We start from the raw sequence: 19753 nt of genomic DNA on the forward strand, positions 1-19753 counted from the left end.
TAGTCAAACCTCAGCCTGCAATACAGCTATCAGAATCTTCAGATAGTCCCCAAGTGTAACCAATGGCATGAGTAAATTCCTACATCTAACAAGCTGGATGCCATAGGTGTAAAACCACAACAATAGAAACTCTATTATGACTCAAGTGAAAACCATGACATTCATCATTGATGAAGCTTACAGAGTTACTGGCTTCAAGCTCACCATGCATGACAAGGGAAAATGTTAACTGGGGCCAGTGAGAAAGGAATGCCTTACATTGAGAGATGATTCCATTTAGGCAAGTTAAAAATGTTTCATATTTTAAAAAAAAGTTTCATATTCCTGACATGATATATTGAAGGGCTAACACTCAAGAAAACTTTTAATCTATACTTAGGTAACCAGAAAAGTAAAAATTATTTATTGTTTTGTGTTTAATCTTTTTCTATTAAAGAGCATTCATTTTTTATTCAACTTTTTACTTAAATTCTAATTAGTTAACAAATGGTGTGATATTAGTTTTAGGTGTAGAATTTAGTGATTCAACACTTACATACAATACCCAGTACTTATCACCCTAAGTGTCCTCCTTAATCTCCATCACCCATTTAATCCATCTCCCCTTTGGTAACAATCAGTTCGTTCTCTATAGTCTGTTTCTTCATCCCCACCCTTGATGTTCATTTTTTTCTTAAATTTCACATACGAGTGAAATAATATGGTATTTATCTTGCTCTGACTGACTTATTCCACTTAGCATAATACTCTCTATCTATCCAGTTCATTGCAAGTGGCAAGGTTCATTCTTTTTGATGGCTGAGTAATATTCCATTGTGTATTTGTGTGTGTGTGTGTGTGTGTGTGTGTGTGTGTACACACACATCTTTTTCTATTCATCAGTCAACAGACACCTAGGCTATTTCATAATTTGGCTATTGTAAATAATGCTTCCATAAACATCAAGGTATATGTATCTCTTTGAATAAGTGTTTTTGTATCCTTTTAATAAATACCTAGTAGTGCAATTGCTGGGTCATAGGGTAGTTCTAGTTTTAACTTTTTGAGGAACTGTTTTCCAGAGTGGCTGCATTCCAAAATGCATCCATTTTGCACTCCCACCAACAGTGTAAAAGATTTCCACTTTCTCCACATCCTCACCAACACTTGTTGTTTCCTGAGTTGTTAATTTTAGTCTTTCTGACAGGTGTGAGGTAATATCTCATTGTAGTTTTGATTTTTTCCCCCGATGATGAGTAATGTTGAGTATCATTTCATGTGTCTGTTTGCTATCTGAATGTATTCTTTGAAAAAAAATGTCTGTTCATGTCTTCTGCTCACTTTTAAACTGGATTATGAAACTTAATACCAAAAACCCAAATAAGTTCTTTATAGATTTTGGATTACTGGCCATTGGATATGTCATTTGCAGATATCACCTCCCATTCCATAGGTTGCCTTTTAGTTTTGCTGATTATTTCCTTCACTCTGCATAAGCTTCTTATTTTTATAAAGTCACAATAGTGTATTTTTCTTATTATTTCCCTTGTTTCAGGGGTCATATCTAGATCCTAAGTTAAGATAGTGGAGTAGTAGAGGGACCCTATTGTTGGCTCATCTCTTGAATAGTCAGTTAAATATAAAATCTTTTTGAGCACCCAAGAAATCTGAGGACAGAGAACATATTGCATATCTAGAAAGCAAAATGGCCACATTGTGGAAGATAGGAGGTGCAGAGAGTTGATTTGGGGGACAAAAGAATTGTGGGTGCTGTGGAAGAGAGGGAGCTTTGATCACTGAGAGAAGAGAGAGAGAGAGAGAGAGAGAGAGAGAGAGAGAGAGAGAAAGCAGCACACACGTGGGATTGCACACACATGAAAAACTTCCCAAAACAATTGACTGGGAAAAGAGAGAATATTGGATGGATCCAAAAGGTGAAATGAAACCTGGAAGAAAAGGTATTTCCTTTAAATCCTGAGCAATGGAGCCAGCTGAAGGAACAGACTTCTGACATTGATGACGCAGTAAGAAAACTGTAAAATCAGAGCCATATAAAACTTGTACTGTTCTAGTTGTTTTAATCTGTTTTTTTACATTGGCTTTTGTTTTCTAAACATTGTTTTCCAATATATTGTATATTTGGATTGCAGAACAATTTGTAAGATGAATACTTTATTTTTATGTGTATCATTAAAAGTGTTCTGAGTGAAGCTAATTGTCAACTTGATTAAGGAATATTGCTTTGTGCCCACCACCTAGTGTAAAATAAAATTGAGTAATACAATCTTAAAAAAAAAATTATCCGTTCAAAGCCAGCTCCCTTGCCAATGCTGGGAAAAGGAGAGGGATTAACTACCACAGTGTTTATATGCAACAGAGCTCAAAGTCTGAAGTTTTGTAAGTCAGTGCCATTGGTCAGGGTTGTGCCTAATGGATTTAGAGGGGGAAGGAGGGCAGAGACCTGGGAGTATGGGCAGTGTGGTTGGAGGATCCCCTGGATCACATCGGGAGAAATAGTTCCCCTCCTTGGAGTGCATTTGGAGGACCTAGCTTCTTTTAGCAAGCTAAACAAAGCACAACTGGTTACAACTTGCCACACACTGGACAAGGTCTAAACATTCCTCACTGCAGACAAGAAGCAACTCTGAGAGGACAGACCTGAGGGAAGGATCAGGCAAAACACAACAGTAGAGTGCACACTCTGAAACACTTTCTGAAGACCAGGTCCAAGAAAGACAACACAGGACCTCTTCTTAATATAGTCATCACTCTCAGGAGCAGGGATAAAACAGGTTTCCTGATACACAACCCCCACCCCACACATACAGTGACCTAGACAAAATAACAACATGGAGGGATTCACCCCATAAGAAATATCAGGAAGAAGTCTCAGACAAGATTTAATAAATCAAATGTAAGAAAGATGCCTGAACCAGAATTCAAAGCAACAATCATAAGGATACCGGTCTTGAGAAAAGCATAGAAGACACTACAGAATCCCTTAATGCAAATATCAAAGACCTAAAAACTAGTCAGGCTGAAATTTAAAAATGCTATAAACCAAGACACAATACCTACTAGATGCAATGACAACGAGGATGGGTGAAGCAGAAGAAGAAACCAGTGATACAAAAAATAAAATTATGGAAAATCATGAAACTGAAAAAAAGAGGGAAAGGAAAGTATTAGATCATGAATGTAGACTAAGGGAATTTAGTGACTCCTTAAAATATAATAACTTTCACATCAGAGGAGTTCCAGAAGAAGAAGAGAGGGGGAAAGGGCAGAAGATTGGAGGAAGGGTTAAGATGACAGAGAAGTAGGGGGAACCTGGGTTCTCCTTATTGCTCAAACATAGCTGTATTGAGATAAGATCACTTGGAACAACCAATAAATCAATCTAAGGACTGGGAGAAGGATCTCCATGATTGGAGAGAGACAGACTCACAAGTGTGAGGTGTGTGGAAGTGAATTTTGGTAGAGTAAAACTGCATTTCTGTGGAGATAAGGTAATCCTTTCCATGGGGAGAGAAAAGGGAGAGAGAGAGGGAGGGTTTGAGAAAGTGCAGTGTCAATGCAGTGTTTTATACAGGATGAAAACCTCCACAGAACTTGGACTGGGGAGTGAGAGTGAGGGAAACTGAGTGTCACAGGTGTTTGTTTGTTTGTTTTTTCAGATAGTGTGTGAAGCACAAACTCTGAGGTTTTGGAAGTGTGGGACTTTTTCCAGAGCGGAGCTGTGGTGTGCACTCCTGGGGAGAGGGCCTGGAATGCACAGAGTGGTGTAGGGTTCTCCTGGGTTGCACTGGGACAGAATATTTATTCCCCTTCCTGAAGTACATTTGGAAGAGGTAATATTGACTCTCCAAGGACAAAAGATCCTACAGACACTCCTCTTTCATTGTCAGGGGACTGCACAGGCACAGGACTGTTTTTCTTGGATGAAGGACACCAGACATAGGACAGCGAGGCTGTGCTTCTGAGGGTGGGGAATGGTTCCCCATGGTGGCTGGTCTGGTAATATTTGGTTTTTAATCCCAGCTACATGCTGAAGATAAAACACAGGAAAGCTGTGATGCTGGGTGCACTGACAGCCCTCACTTTTCCGTGAGGGCTTCCTGAATGGTAGGGGGTATGAGATCTCCTGTCTGGGACAAGAGAGTGGAGTGAAGCCATTTCCCCCCTCACCACCAAAATGAATGGACTTCAGAGAGCAGCACAGCAGCCCCCTGTGGAGATAGAAGCTGCTTACACTAAACACAGCCCTTTAAGCCTGTCAAATATGTATTCAAGAATACTTTATCTAGTAATGCTGTCATTCAGAATAGAAGGAGCAATAAAGCACTTTCCAGACTGACAAAAACTAAAGGAGTTCATGACCATTAAGCCAGTCCTGCAAGAAATAATTAAGGGGACTCTTTGAGTGGGAAAGAAAGACCAAAAGCAGCAAAAACTAGAAAGTAACAAAGAACATTACCAGAAACATCAACTCTACAGGTAACACAATGGAACTAAATTCATTTGTCTATAATAGTTACTTTGAATGTAAATGGACTAAATGCTCCAATCAAGATATAGGGTATTGATTAAAAAAAACAAGACCTATTTATATGCTGCCTAAAAGAGACTCATTTTAAACCTAATGTCATCAGCAGACTGAAAGTGAGGGGATGGAGAACCAACTACCACATTAACGGATGTGAAAAGAAGTCCAGAGTAGCCATACTTATATCTGAGAAACTAGATTTTAAACCAAAGACTGTAACAACAGGTAAAGGAAGGCACTATATTATATTAAGGAGTCAATCCATCAAGAAGATATAACTGTAAATATGTATGCCCCTAAATTGAGAGCATCTAGATACATAAATCAATAAAAACGTAAACCTCAATCATAATAATACAATAATAGTAGGAGACTTCAACACCCCACTTACAGTGGTGGACAGATCATTTAAGCAGAAAATCAAGGAAACAAACAATGGTGTTGAATGACACGCTGGACCAGATGGATTTAATAGATATATTCAGATCATTCCGTCCTAAAGTACCAGAACACACATTCTTTTTGAGTGCACATGGAACATTCCCCAGAATAGGTCACATATTGGGTCACAAATCAGGTCTCAACTAATTCGAAAACATAGAGATCATGCATGCATATTTCCAGACTACAATGCTATGAAACCTGAAGTCAACTACAACAAAAAATTGGAAACACCACAAATACATGGAGATTAAAGAACAACTTACTAAGGAATGAATTAGTTAACCAGGAAATTAAAGTAGAATTAAAAAAAAAGACATGGAAGCAAATGTAAATGAAAACATGACAATCCAAAACCTTTCAGATGCATTAAAGGCTATCCTAAAAGGGAAGTATATTGCAATACATGCCTACCCCAAGAAGCAAGAAAGGGAAGTATATTGCAATACAGGCCTACCCCAAGAAGCAAGAAATGTCTCAAGCACATACCCTATACTTAAAATTAAAATAAGTAGAAAAGGAACAGCATATATAGCCTAAAGCCAGCAGAAGATGGGAAATAATAATAATTAGAGCAGAAATAAATGATATAGAAACAAAAACCAGTAGAACACATCAATGAAACTAAGAGCTGGTTCTTTGAAATAATTAATAAAATTGATAACCTTATAGCCAGACTTATCAAAAAGAAAAAGAAAAGAAAGCAAATAAAGGAAGCAAATAAAAAGATCACAACTAACACCAAACAAATGCAAACAATTATAAGAGAATCTTATGAAAAAAATACATGCCAACAAACTGGGCAATCTGAAAGAAATGGATAAATTCTTAAATACATACAAACTGCCAACACTGAAACTGAAGGAAATAGAAAATTTCAACAGACCAATAACCAGTAAAGAAACTGAATCAGTAATCAACAATCTCCAAACAAACAAGAGTCCAAGGCCAGAGGATTTCCCAGAGGAATTCTACCAAACATTTAATGAAGAGTTAATACCTATTCTTCTAAAATTATTCCAAAAAGTAGAAATGGAAGGAAAACTTTCAAACTCATTCTATGAGGTCAGAATTACCTTGATTCCAAAACAAAGACTCCACCGAAAAAGAGAATTATAGAACAATATCTCTGATGAACATGGATGCAAAAAATCCCAACAAGATACTATCAGATCAAATCAAACAGTACATTAAATAAATTATTTACTATGGGGCGCCTGGGTAGCTCAGTTGGTGAAGTGTCTGACTCTTTGTTCCAGCTCAGGTCATGATCTCAGAGTCATGAGATAAAGCCCCATGTTGGGCTCTGGGCTCACCATGGAGTCTGCTTGGGATTCTTTCCTCCTTCCTCTTCTTCTCCCTCCCTCTCTGATTGTCCCCCCTCATCTCCTTCTCTCTCAAAATAAATAATTGAATAAAATTTCTTAAAAAAGAATATTTCATTATGATTAAGTGGGATTTATTCCTGGGCTCCAGAGGTGGTTCAATACTTGCAAATCAATCAATGTGATACACTCGTCATCAGGGAAATACAAATCAAAACCCAATGAGATACCACCTAACACCAGTCATAATGGTTAAAATTAACAACACAGGAAACAACTGGTGTTGGCGAGGATGCAGAGAAAGGTGAACCCTCTTCCACTGTTGGTGGGAATGTAAACTGGTGCAGAGACTCTGGAAAACAGTGTGGAGGTTCCTCAAAGAGTTAAAAATAGAGCTACCCTATGACCCAGCAATTGCACTACTAGGTATTTACCCCAAAAATGCTGACGTAGTGAAATGCTGGGAAACCTGCACTCCAATGTTTATAACAGCAATGTGTGCAATAGCCAAACTGTGGGATGAGCCTCAGTGTCCTTCAACAGATGAATGGATAAAGAAGATGTGATATATATATCACATGTATATATATATATATATATACAGAGTACAGGTCTTTTACCTCTTTAATTGGGTTTATTCTTATGATTTTGGGTACAATTGTAAATGGAATTGATTCCTTTATTTCTCTTTCTGCTGCTTATTCATGTATAGTAAGGCAACAGATTGCTGCACATTGATTTTGTATCCTGTGACTTTATGAATTTGTCTATCAGTAATACCAATCTTTTGGTGGTTTTGGCTTTTTATATAGAGTATCACGTCATCTGAAAATATTGAAAGTTGACTTCTTCCTTGCTGAGTTGGATGCCTTTTATTTCTTTTTGTTGTGTGATTGCTTCCAGCTCACCAGTCCAGTGGTGAGACTGGACATTCCTGCCTTATTCCTGATCATAGATGAAAGCTCTGTTTTTCTCCACTGAGAATCTGGGTTTTTCATTTATGGCCTTTATTTATGTTGACGTATGTTCCCTCTAACTCCATTTTTTTTTAGTTTTTTTTTAAATCAAGAATGGATATTGTACTTTGTCAGAAGCTTTTTCTCCATCTATTAAGATCATATGGTTGTTATCCTTTCTTTTACTAATGATCCTTTCTTTTACACATTGATGATTTGTGAATAATGTTCTACTCTTTAGATCACACCAATCATCTTGAATGATTCTTTTATTTGATTTGCTAGTATTTTCTTGATAATTTTTTCCTCTGTTTATCAGTGATATTGGCCTATAGTTCTGTTTTTTAGTGGAGTCTTGATCTGGTTTTGGTATCATATAATGCTGTCCTCATATATTGAATTGTGAAGTTTTCCTTCCATTTCTATTTTTTTGAGAAGATAACATATTAACTCTTCCGTAAGTATTTCATAGAACTTAATTGTGAAGCCACATAGCTGTGGATTTTGTTTATTGGGAGATTTTTTATCACTGATTCAAATTTTTTTTTTTTTTGCTGGTTATCCACCTGCTAAGGTTTTCTATTTCTTTCTGTTTCAGTTTTGGTATTTTATATGTTTCCATGAATTTATCCATTTCTTCCAGGTTGTCCCTTTTGTTGCCATGTAGTTTTATATAATATCCTCTAATAATTCTTTGTATTACTCCTCTCTCATTTGTGATTTTACTAAGTCTAGCTAAGAGTTTATCAATTTTATCAATCTTTTCAAAGACAAGCTACAAGTTTTATTGATCTGTTGTGGTTTTTAGTTTCCATATAATTTATTTCTGCTGTAATCCTTATTATTTCCCTTCTTTGGCTGGCTTTAGGCTTTATTTGTTATTCTTTTTGAGCTCCTTTAGGTGTAAGATTAGGTCGTCTGATATTTTTCTTGCTTCTAATGCAGGCCTGAAGTGCTATATACATCTGTCTTAAGACCATTTTGCTCCATCACAAAGATTTTGGACTGTTGTGATTTCATTTTCATTTGTTTACATGTATGTATTTTTTTTCTTTGATTTCCTTGTTGACCAATTCATTGTTTAGTGGCATGTTGCCTAATCTTCATGCATTTGTGGTCTTACCATTTTTTTTCTTGTGTTTCATTTTGTGTTTCATAGAATCATATGAAACATGAAAATATGTACAGGGGATACCTGGGTGGTTCAGCGGTTGAATGTTTGCCTTCAGCTCAGGACACGATCCTGGGGTCTGGGATCAAGCCCTCCATTAGGCTCCTTGTGGGGAACCTGCTTCTCCCTCTGCTATGTCTCTGCCTCTCTCTCTGTCTGTGTCTCTCATTAATAGATAAATCTTTTTTAAAAAGAAAATATGTATGGTATGATCGCAGTCATTTTGTTCTGCTGAGATCTGATTTGTGAACTAGTATGTGATCTATTCTGGAGAATGTTCCATGTTCACTCAAAAAGAATCTGTATTCTGCTGCTTTAGAGTGAAATGTTCTGAATATATATGGTAAGTCTATTTGGTAGACATTCAAAACCATTGTTTCCTTATTGATTTTCTTCACAGATATCTGTTCATTGATGTAAGTGTGGTGTTTAGGTGCCCTACTATTATTGTATTATTATCAGTGAGTTCTGTTAAACTTGTTATTGTTTTATTTTTTTAAGGATTTTATTTATTTATTTATTTATCCATGAGAGACACAGAGAGAGAGGCAGAGACACAGGCAAAGGGAGAGGGAGAAGCAGGTTCCCCCCAGGGAGACTGACATGGGACCCCAGGATCACACCCCAAGCAGAAGGCAGAGCCCAATCGTTGAGCCATCCAGGCATTCCGTTATTAATTGTTTTATATATTTGGGTCCTCCAGTTTGGGAGCATAAATATTTACAAATGTTAGATCTTCTTGTTGAATAGATCACTTTATTATGATATAGTACCTTTCTTCACCTCTTGTTAGAGTCTTTGGATTAAAATCTACTCTATTGAACATAAGTATTGCTAATCTGTCTTTCTTTTGATGTGTTATTGCATGGTAAATGTTTTTCCACCTCTTTACTTTCAGTCTGGAGATGTTTTTAGGTCTAAAATGAGTTTTTTGTAGGCAGCATATAGATGGGTCTTGGATTTTTATCCATTTTGACACCCTAGTCTTTTTTTGTGACTTTATTTTTATACATTTATTTTTTATTGGTGTTCAATTTGCCAACATATAGGATAACACCCAGTGCTCATCCTGTCAAGTACCCACCTCAGTGCCTGTCACCCAGTCACCCCCACTCCCCGCCCACCTCCCCTTCCACCACCCCTAGTTTGTTTCCCAGACACCCTAGTCTTTTGATTGTGGTATTTAGTCCATTTACACCCAGAGTAATTATTGTCAGATATGTATTTAATGCCACTTTATTACTTGTTTTATCATAGTTTCTGGAGATTCTCTCTGTTCCTTTATAGTTATTGTCACTTTTGGTATCTCCTTTCCACCCAGAGTCCCCTATAATATTTTTTGAAGGGCTGAGTTAATGATCATGAACTTCTTTAGTTTTTGTTTGTCTGGGAAACTCTTCATCTCTCCTATTCTGAATTATAGGTTCGGTGAATTCTTTGCAGTAGATTTTTCTCATTTTTAAAAAGATTATTTATTTATTTATTATTTATGATAGTCACACACAGGGAGAGAGAGAGAGGCAGAGACACAGGCAGAGGGAGAAGCAGGCTTCATGCAAAGAGCCCAATGTGGGACTCGATCCTGGGACTCCAGCATCATGCCCTGGGCTGAAGGCAGGTGCTAAACCACTGAGCCACCCAGGGATCCCCAGATTTTTCCCATTTAGCATGTTGTATATATCCTGCCTTTTTTTTTGGCTTGTCAAGTTTCTGTGGAGAAGTTTGTAGCTAGCTTTATGGGTCTTCCTTTGTAAGTTAGGTACTTCTTTTGTCTTGCTGCTTTACGATTTTTTCTTTATCACTACAATTTGCAAGTTTAAATATGATGGGTCTTGGTGTTGGCCTGCTTTTGTTGATTTTAATGGGAGGTTTCTGTTCCTCCTGGATTTAGATATCTGTTTCTTCCCCACATTGGGGAAATTTCCAACTAGTATTTCTTCAAATAAGTTAGCTGCCCCCATTTTTCTCTGTTCTTATTCTAGATACCTATAATATAAATGTCATTACATTTTATGAAGTCATTGAGTACATAAGTCTATTCTTGTGTTCTATAATTCTTCTTTCTCTTTTTTCAGCTTCATTTTTTCCCATTATTTTGTCTTCTATAAAACTTATTTGTCCTCTGCTACTTCCATTCTTTTTTTTTTGCTACTTCCATTCTAATGGTCATTACATTCGGTCAGTTTTGAATCTCGGTTATTGCATTTTTAATTTCTGACTTTTTAAAAACTCTTTTATTTCTGTGGTAATGGTCTCCCTGATTTCTTTCATGCTTTTCTCAAACCTAGTGAGTGTCCTCATGATTATTGCTTTCAATTCTTCATAAGGAGTATTACTTATATCTGTTTTGATTAGATCTCTGGCTGAGGCCTTATCTTGTTCTTTCTTTGGGGATGAGTTACTCTGTCCTGACATTATGTGTAAGTCTCTGTCTTCTCTGAGTTAGAAAACCTGTTATGTTTTCTGCTTCTGGAGGTAATGGCTTTGTTAAGAAGAGATCATATAATGCTCAGGGCCTGGCACTTCAGGAAATGTCTCTGATGTGTGCTGTATGCACTCTGCTGTTGTGTTTTGGCTGGTCTATCCTGTAGGCCAGTTGCCTGCAGATGATCTTCTTGCCTGGACTGGGTAGTGTTTGGAACTTGGTAGTGATTTGACTAGGTGTGCTCTAGTCTCCATGTTAAATGATGTCTGATACTACTTCCACTAGCAATGAAACTTTGTAGAACTCTATGGTCAGATGTTGTGGTGTGACTAGGGGTTTATGTTCATCTTCTAAGGAAGGTGTCCACCACACTTGGAATGGGGCAAATTTGAACTATAAGGGCAGTATTGGAAATGTGAAGAACTGTGTGACCTGGTTTAAGCAGGTTAGGCAGTAACTGTTGGCATTGTGCTATTTATGGAAGGTGGTTATGTGTTTGTTCTGAGGGGTGGTGGAAGAGAAACAGTGCCAGCCAGATGCTCTTGCCCTGGAAAGGGGTTTTAGTGCTTGCTGTCCTCAGGGAGGCACCCTAAGGGTGAATTATCTCCTCCGTGAGTATCTCAGCTATTTTTCAGTGTCTGTTTTCATACTGTATGACTCCATGTAGTTTACTTACTTTCTTGGAGCAACACAGTATTGTCCATATGCTATCTAAACCAATCCAGCTATCACTTGAGAATCCAGACTTTAGGGACACTTGGGTGGCTCAGTGGTTGAGCATTTGCCTTTGGCTCAGGGCATGATCCTGGAGTCCTGGGATTGAGTCTTACATCGGGCTTCCTGCATGGAGCCTTCTTCTCCCTCTGCCTATGTCTCTGCCTCTCCCTCTCTCTGTCTCATGAATGAATGAATAAATAAGTAAATAAGTAAATCAATCAATCAATCAATCTTTAAAAAAGAATCCAGACTTTAGGTACATGGTATGGGCAGAAGCCTGTCCTGGTCTTCTGGAAGAGGGATTCAGTGTGCTGAAACTAAGGGAGTTTTAACCAAGAAGGGCAGTCTTGTCAGAGCACAGGGTACTAGAATGAGGAAGAAGCAACTATGCAGCCAGTAATGGGGATGAGCTGCACTTGGCAGGTGACTCTGCATAGATGCACTTGCACAGCAGAAAAATGGAAATCACTGGATCCTTTGTCCACTGAAAGGCCATTCTATGAAAGTGACCTATCAGAAGTATGGTCAGAGAGGAGTAAATCATCTCTCACTACTGTGACCCACATGATACTCAGATCCCACCATTGGGCCAGAGATTTTGCTTACATTTTTGCCAAGAGAATGGCAATGCCTTCAAATTTCTATCACAAAAAATGCCTGCTGACTATAAAACTACAGTTCTCAAAACCATCTGGTTACAAAAATTAGTCTTTATGCTTTTTCTAGGCAATGTATTGAGAGATCTGTCTCCCTATGCGTTTCCAAGTGTACTCCATTATATTTGTCTTTTCTACAAGAGCTCCAAACCAGTCATATATCAGTGATAAATTTCTACCAAAACCATCATATTCACACAATTTAATTTTCTCCATATGGCATCCTTTCTCTTCAATGCTGTGGAGAAGGATAAGTCAGTATTTACTATGATTTCCTGCTTATTCAGAATGATTTGACAATTATCTGTTTCACTCAGAGATTACAACTGGATTTGCCTGAAAAAACAGTGTTGACCTAAGAAAATGTGAAGCACACAAGAAATGCCAAGTTCATGTTTCAGAACACTGGCTAAAGTGCTCAGCTGGGAAGTTCCAACTGGGAAGCCCCGCACAATTCAATTCCCTTCAGTGACTCCTATGGTTGTCTTTGGCACACGTCAGTTCCACGACACATAACACGATGAAACAATGAAAACTGAAAGAAACATAATTACTCAAGCACAGCATTCTATAGTTGGGCATTTAGATTGAGGAGAAAGAGGCCAAAAGACCAGGGGTGGAGTAGACTTCTCCAGATATTCCAGACATTGTCAAATGTACAGGGAATATTTGACATCTGGGCCAAAAGCAAGAACAGAATTGGTGTATAGTGTCCAGCAGGAGGCCTGGAACTCCTGCTTACCTATATGGACAAACATTGGCATAGATGGTGAACCACTTGGCAAGCAGTGATAGGAAGGGCCAGGAAAAAGTTGATGTGATGTGAAGAGTGGGGCAGGGCAGGATGGTCATGTGGGTTCAGGATCTGTGGGGAGGGAGTTAGGCCAGATGTCCAAGAACCCCAACAGCATGGCAAATGCACTAGGGGCCCTGAGATGTGGGAACACAATGCAGGGCAAAGGTTTCCAGGCTTGAGACCGGTGGCCTACCTTGGGGGACCTAAGGGAGGCCATGGGGGCTTGAGGCATGGAGCCCATGTCAGGATACCCAAAAATCAGGATGACTGCTCCACCAATGGGGACCGAGCATCTGGGACCACTACCCAGCAGCAACACCCTGGCACAGGGGCTTCACTTGGGGGCTCGCCTTGGGTCAGAGGGCAGGGTAATGCTTGGTGGGCCACGACAGGCAGGGGTGGGACCTGGCCTTATCCCAAAATCTGGTCAGGACAAGATGCCCAGGGTGGGCCCACAGCCCTAGAAGACTTGGGAATCCAGGCCACCCAGCACCACAGGAGAGCTGAATGAAAACTAAAGTTCATGCAACCACAACATGCTTCCCAAGCAGACAGAGCCCTATTCAGGATTGGGAGTGAGGGCTCCCCTAACAGCCGCTGGAGTTGATGTCCAGGACTACTGTCCAACACCATCCCCGATGGCCTGAAGGCATGCCCGGGGGTGCCTTCATGGGCCCTGGGTTGGTGTTACCATTCCAGCAGCCAAGGCCAGGTCCCTTGATGGTGCAGGCCGCTCTGAACATACTTCAGAGCTGGCTAGCTGTAACGGGAAGTTCGTGTTATCTGTGCCCACGGCACCCTCCAAGGTAGAAGTAGCTCCATCAGCATGGCACAGAACAGGGACTTGGCTGAAACTGGCCAAGGAGATCTAACATTGACCCAGGAGGTCCACCATCATTCTCAACAGGGAGCAGCAGAAGCACACAAAGCCAAATGGCCTGGCATGGTACCTCCCTATATGGCACATGCAAGTGACTCTGGGCTGCCTTGGCCACATTTGGCCAGCATGTTCCAGTGCTCTAGGGAGGGGGAGATCTTCCTAAGGCACTAAACTATTTCAGGTATTGCAGCAGTCCAAGCTATACATCTGGGCACGAGTCTCACAAGAAAAGATTCTGAAAATCGAGGTTGGTTGCAGCCTGTAGACTATAAATATGGCATACAAACCTATATGATTGAAGTAGAAGCGAGACCCCAGGAGGCATGGTACAATAAGACACAAAGGAACCAGAGAGGCAGAGCAAGAAGCCCGGGGGAGGCATGACTGAAAAGCAATGGGTTGGGACCAACCCAAAGGCCTGAGCCAGCTCAGGTACCTAGAGGCCCAAAGCCACGACCTCGCCATAAAGGGCAGTTTGGAAAGATTGGTAACCTCAAGGCCCAGGCGGGGGGGAAGCATACCCAGTACCAACTGTAGGTCCAGAATACTAAGCATGGAACAATATCTTCCATTGGTCCAAAGCTTAATCCTATTGAGCATGATCTTCATGTCATCATCTCTCTTTGAGACAATATGAGTTCTCATCACTGACACAAGCACAGTACTGGTCATGTGTGTGGGCCTCTGCCCCTGAAAAGGCTTACCGGTGGTGCTTCATGCTGAGCTGCATGCCTTGTGGACTGGAGCATTTGGGCCTCTTCTCAAGACTGGACCCAGCTGATGTAGTGTGTAGAAGGGTGCAGTGGCATGATCCACTGGGTTCAGGGTCTGTGGGGCTACGAGGCCCTCCATCAAGAAGCCCATCCCGGGGGCAGCTAAGTTTCCAACTGGAGCAGACCCGTGGGGGCTCAATGAGGGTTTTGGGGTTCAAGATGAGGTGAATGGCCTGCATGGTGGAAGCAAAAAAGGGCCCAATAGGGCATGTGGCCCCAAATCTGTGCTGGGATACACGAATAGTCCATTGAGGGCTTCCCTGAGGGGGCTGAGGAATGGGACCCACTGACCGGCAGCAGGTTGGGCACCAGGGTTTCTCTTGGTAACCCTCAGATTGTGGTGGTAGGCAACACGGCAGACCAAGAGTAGGATGGCTGGGACCTGGTCTTGGTCAGCAATCTGTTTAGGATCATATGGCTGCAGTAACCTTGGGGCACTCGAGGACATGGTGAGCCAGGCCTTTGGGCATCTTGGGAGGCCACAGGGCATGCGGAGTTCTTGTAACCCCACCTTCTGCCCAAGAAGGGAGAGCCCTGTCCGGAAATGGGAGGAAGGGTGCCCGGGATGCCTGCAAGCAATTGAGGGCCCAGGGCTGGGGCCCTGCACCATCCCTAATGGCCCAAAGGCATGCTTGGATACCCACCCCATGGCCCCAGCTAGCCCTTGCCTTTCCAGATCCAAGGCCAGTTGAAGGAACCAAGCTGCCACCCTGGGCAGCCAGTTCAAACCTCCTTGGGAGGCGGCAGGTCCAAGGGGAGGTCAGTGCCCTCACAGGCCAGGAAAACACCCAAAATAGCAGTGGCTAGATGCAGCAAGGCCCAGATGATGGCTCCAGGGCCCCAAAGGAGAGGGGACCCCAAGTCCACCGAAGCAGAGCCCCATAGTGATAAGCAGGGAGCAGCAGGAGTCCGCTGGCTCCCGTGGCCTGGAGTTGCCCCCCAGCTGTGCACACTGGGGTCCCACTGGGCTACCCTGGCTACATTTGGGCCCATTCTTCCCTGCACCTTAGGGATGGGAGGCCTTCAAAGGCAGCAATGTTATGTGTCCCTGCACAGGTGGGCCTGCACACAGGGACCCAAATCACCCTCAGGCTTGCCTCCCGAAGGCCCCTTGGTCCCCTGGACTTCGACTCGCCTCGTGGCATCAACTCACCAAACTTAGTTGAGGAGGGGGTGAGAGCCTGGACAGCGCAGCCCCCTGAAAAACACAAGGACACCAGAGAGGCTTAGTAAGGGTCTCAGGGCAGGTGTGGTGGGAGGAGCAAGGGTTGGCCCTCAGGCCCAAAGGACTAAGTTCTTTAGGGCAGACAGAGACCCATGTCCAGACCCTAGCCAAAAAGGGCAATTAGGCAGGACCCGTAGCCTGAAACTCCAGGCTGAGGGGAAGCACCCCCAGCACAACTGGAGCACCCGATTCCTCCACCCAGGACAGTCTCCTCCATTGGACCTCAGCATAATACTATTGAGCATGATTTTTATGTCATCATCTCTCTTTGAGACAATATGAATTCTCATCATTGACCCAAGCACAGCCCTTGCCAGGTGTGTGGGCGTCTGCCCCTGAAACGGCTTACTGGCGGTGCTTGCTGATGAGCTACATGCCTTCGTGCTGGAGCCTTTGATCCTCCTCTCAAGACAGGAGCCAAGAGATTTGGTGGGCAGAAGGGTGCAGCAGCACGATCAACTGGGTTCAGAGTCTGTGGGTATACGAGAAGCCCTCCGTCTAGACACCCATCCTGGGGGGACCTAAGCTTTCAACTGGAGCAGACCCATAGGGGATAAACGAGGGTTTGGGGGTTCAGGATTGAGGTGGATGGCCTGCCTGGTGGAAGCAGAGGAGGGCCTAAGAGTACAAGTGGCCCCAAAGATGTGCTGGGATACACAAAGAGCTAGAGGAAAGCTACAAAAAGGGGACTAAAACATGGGGCCCACACCCCAACATCCAGTCGGGCACCAGGGTTTCCCTTGGGTCCCTTCAGGTGGTGGGTAGTGGGCAACATGGCAGGCAAAGACTAAGATGGCTGGCACCAGGACTTTGTCAAAATTCTAGTCAGGGCGGAATGGCTTTAGTAGATTAAAGGCCGGCAGGACTGGGGAGCCAGGGATTTGGGCATCAAGGGAGGGCCCCAGGGCGGTCTGACTTCTGCAACCAGGCCCTCCGCCCAGCATGGAGAGCCATGAGTGGAACTGGGAGTGAGAGCACCCGGGATGGCCTCCAGAGGTTAGGAGCAAGCCCCCCGTCTAGACGCCCATCTGGGTGGCTGCTATGCTTTCCTGTGGAACAGAGCCGTGGGGGCTCAACGAGGGTTTGGGGTTTCAGGATTGAGGCGAGAGTCCTACCTGGTGGAAGCACAGAAGACCCAATAGGGCAAGTGGCCCCGAAGCTGTGCCGTGGTACACAAAGAGCCAGACGAGGGCTACACCAAGGGGCATGAGCAAAGGAGCCCAACGCCAGGAAGCAGGTCAGGCACCAAGGTTGTCCTTGGGAACCCCTGGGGTTGTGGGCGGTGGGTGGCGGGCAGCCTGGCGGACTAAGTCTAGGATGTTGGGGACCGGCCACAGCTGGGCATCTGGTCAGGACAGTATGGCCTTAGTAGACTCGAGGGCCTCAGGACTGGGGAGCCAGGGCTTTGGGCATCAAGGGAGGGCCCCAGGGTGGTCTGACTTTCTGCAACCAGGCCCTCGGCCCAGCACGGAGAGCCATGAGTGGGACTGGGAACGAGAGTGCCCGGGATGGCCTCCAGAGATTTAGGGCCCAGGACTGGGGCACTGCACCATCCCCAGTGGCCCAAAGGCACGTCCGGATGCCCAGTGCAGGGCCCTGGCGAGCCCTTGCCTTCCACAATGCCAAGGCCATGTGAGGGAATCAGACCCCGGACCTGGGCAGCCATTGCCAACCTCCTTGGCAGGGGGCAGGCCCCAGGGGATGTCCGGGGGATGCCAGCCGAGGGCACCACCGCAAGCAGTGGTGGCTAGACGCTGCACGTCCCAGTTGAGGGGCTCCAGGTATCCACAGGAGAGGGGACCCCAAGTCCACCGAGGGGCACCCCATAGTGATTAACAGGGGGCAACAGGAGTCCACCTCCTCCCGCAGCCTGGTTTTGTCCCCCATCCCCCACCCCAGCCGCACACGCTGGGTCCCTCTGGGCTTCCCTGGCTACATTTGGGCCCATTCTTCCTGCACCCAGGGGATGGTGGCCCTTCAAAGGCAGCGACACTATGTATCCCTGCACGGGTGGGCCTGGCCTTCACACAGGGACCCAAATCACCCTCAGGCTTGCCTCCCGAAGGCCCCTTGGTCCCCTGGACTTTGACTCGCCTCGTGGCATCAACTCACCAAACTTAGTTGAGGCGGGGCCGAGGGCCCGGACAGCACGGCCCCCTGAAAGACACAAGGGCACCGGAGAGGTTGAGCAAGGGTCCCAGGGTAGGTGTGGTGGGAGGAGTGGTGGGTCGGTCCCAGGCCTGAACGACTAAGCTCTCTCGGGCCGACAGAGGCCCACGTCCAGATGCTAGCCGCAAAAGGCAATTTGGCAGGATCCGGGGCCTGAAACTGCAGGCTGAGGGGAAGTACCCCCAGCACAACCGGAGCACCCGGATCCTCTGCCCGGGACGGTCCACTCCACTCCACTGGGCCTCAGCATAATCCTATTGAGCATGATTTTTAAGTCCTCATCTCTCTTCGAGACAATATGAATTCTCATCACTGACCCAAGCACAGCCCTTGCCACGTGTGTGGGCGTCTGCCCCTGAAACGGCTTACTGGCAGTGCTTGCTGATGAGTTTCGTGCCTTCTGGGCTGGAGCCTTTGATCCTCCTCTCAAGAGTGGACGCAGCTGACGTAGTGTTCAGAAGGGTGCGGCGGCACGATCGACCGGGTCCAGCCTCTTTGGGATAGGAGCAAGCCCTCCGTCTAGACGCCCATCTGAGTGGCCGCTAAGCTTCCCTGTGGACTTCCCTGAGAGAGGAGGAGGCTCAACGAGGATTTCGAGGTTCAGGATTGCGGGGGGCAGCCCACCTGGTGGAAGCAGAGGAGGGCCCAAGTGTTCACGTGGCCCCGAGCCTGTGCTGGTATACACAAACAGCCACACGAAGGCTCCCCCAAGGGGGTTGAGCCACGGGACCCACAGCCTGGCACAGGTTGGGCACCAGGGTTTCCCTTGGGTACCCCTTGGGTGGTCGGGCTGTGGGCAACTTGGCGGGCTGAGACCAGGATGGCTGGTACCTGGCCTTGGCCGGCATTCTGGTCAGGGCAGTATGGCCTTAGTAGATGCGGAGCCCTTGAGGGCTCGGGGAGGCAGACCTTTGGGCGTCATGGGAGGGCCCCATGGCACGTCGAGTCCCGGCAGACCCACCGTCCGCCCAAGCAGGGAGATCCCTGTGTGCCCAGAGAGCGAGAGCTCCCGGGAAGGCTGCCAGAGCTTGGGTGCTCATGGCTCTTGCCCTGTGTCAACCGGACTTGCAGAGGGCATCGGGCTTGTTGGTGGATGTGGCCTGGACACACTGGTGCTCTGAAAGACACAAGGGGACCATAGAGTTTGAGTAATGGTTCCCTGTCATGATAGGACGGATGCTCTGCAGCCAGGATCGAAGGCCTCACCCCACTCAGGCAACTGGAGCCCCATGGCCAGGCCCCAGCCTTCCTTGCAGTTTGGCAGGATCTGTGGCCTGCAACTCCAGGAGAAGCACCCCCAGCTCCCTTCTAGCCTCCATATCTTCAGCCTGGGATGGTCCCCTCCATTGGGCCTTAGCATATTTTTTTGAGTTGGTTTTTATGTCATCATGTCTTAGAGACAATATAAGTACTCATCATTGACCAAAGCACATTACTGGTCATGTGTGTGTGCATCTACCCCTGAAGCAGCTTACCTGTGTTGTTGCTGACAAGCCATGTGCCTTGTGGGTGGAGCCTTTGGCCTCCTGTCAAGACTGGACCCAGCTGTTGTGGTGTGAAGAACAGTGCAGCGGCATGATCGACTGCATTCATATTCAGTCCAGATCGGAGCAAGCCCTCTATGTAGTTGACCTTCCGGGTGGCTGCTAATCTTCCCTGTGGAGCAGAGATGTGCGAGCTCATTGAAGGTTAGT

At 44.7% G+C, this 19753-nt stretch overlaps 1 long non-coding RNA gene and 4 other non-coding genes across 5 annotated transcripts in view; all 5 read right to left on the minus strand.

Moving 5' to 3' along the window:
- Positions 1-19753, minus strand: part of LOC144290479 (uncharacterized) — a 36242-nt gene that overhangs the window by 14505 nt on the left and 1984 nt on the right. Inside the window, exons 3-7 of the long non-coding RNA XR_013358111.1 lie at positions 19535-19715; positions 18429-19176; positions 18003-18047; positions 15819-15863; positions 14597-14838 (exon numbers count right to left, since the gene is read on the minus strand). This is a non-coding gene — a long non-coding RNA (uncharacterized LOC144290479). The remainder of the gene's footprint in view (positions 1-14596; positions 14839-15818; positions 15864-18002; positions 18048-18428; positions 19177-19534; positions 19716-19753) is intronic.
- Positions 14467-14546, minus strand: LOC144303861 (small nucleolar RNA SNORD115). The gene has a single exon (XR_013370863.1). It is a non-coding gene; the product is annotated as a small nucleolar RNA SNORD115 (small nucleolar RNA).
- On the minus strand, positions 16109-16189 carry LOC144303846 (small nucleolar RNA SNORD115). The gene has a single exon (XR_013370840.1). It is a non-coding gene; the product is annotated as a small nucleolar RNA SNORD115 (small nucleolar RNA).
- On the minus strand, positions 18298-18378 carry LOC144303842 (small nucleolar RNA SNORD115). The gene has a single exon (XR_013370829.1). It is a non-coding gene; the product is annotated as a small nucleolar RNA SNORD115 (small nucleolar RNA).
- On the minus strand, positions 19408-19484 carry LOC144303870 (small nucleolar RNA SNORD115). The gene has a single exon (XR_013370870.1). It is a non-coding gene; the product is annotated as a small nucleolar RNA SNORD115 (small nucleolar RNA).

Source organism: Canis aureus, chromosome 2 (assembly GCF_053574225.1).
Source record: "Canis aureus isolate CA01 chromosome 2, VMU_Caureus_v.1.0, whole genome shotgun sequence".
Lineage (NCBI taxonomy): Eukaryota > Metazoa > Chordata > Mammalia > Carnivora > Canidae > Canis > Canis aureus.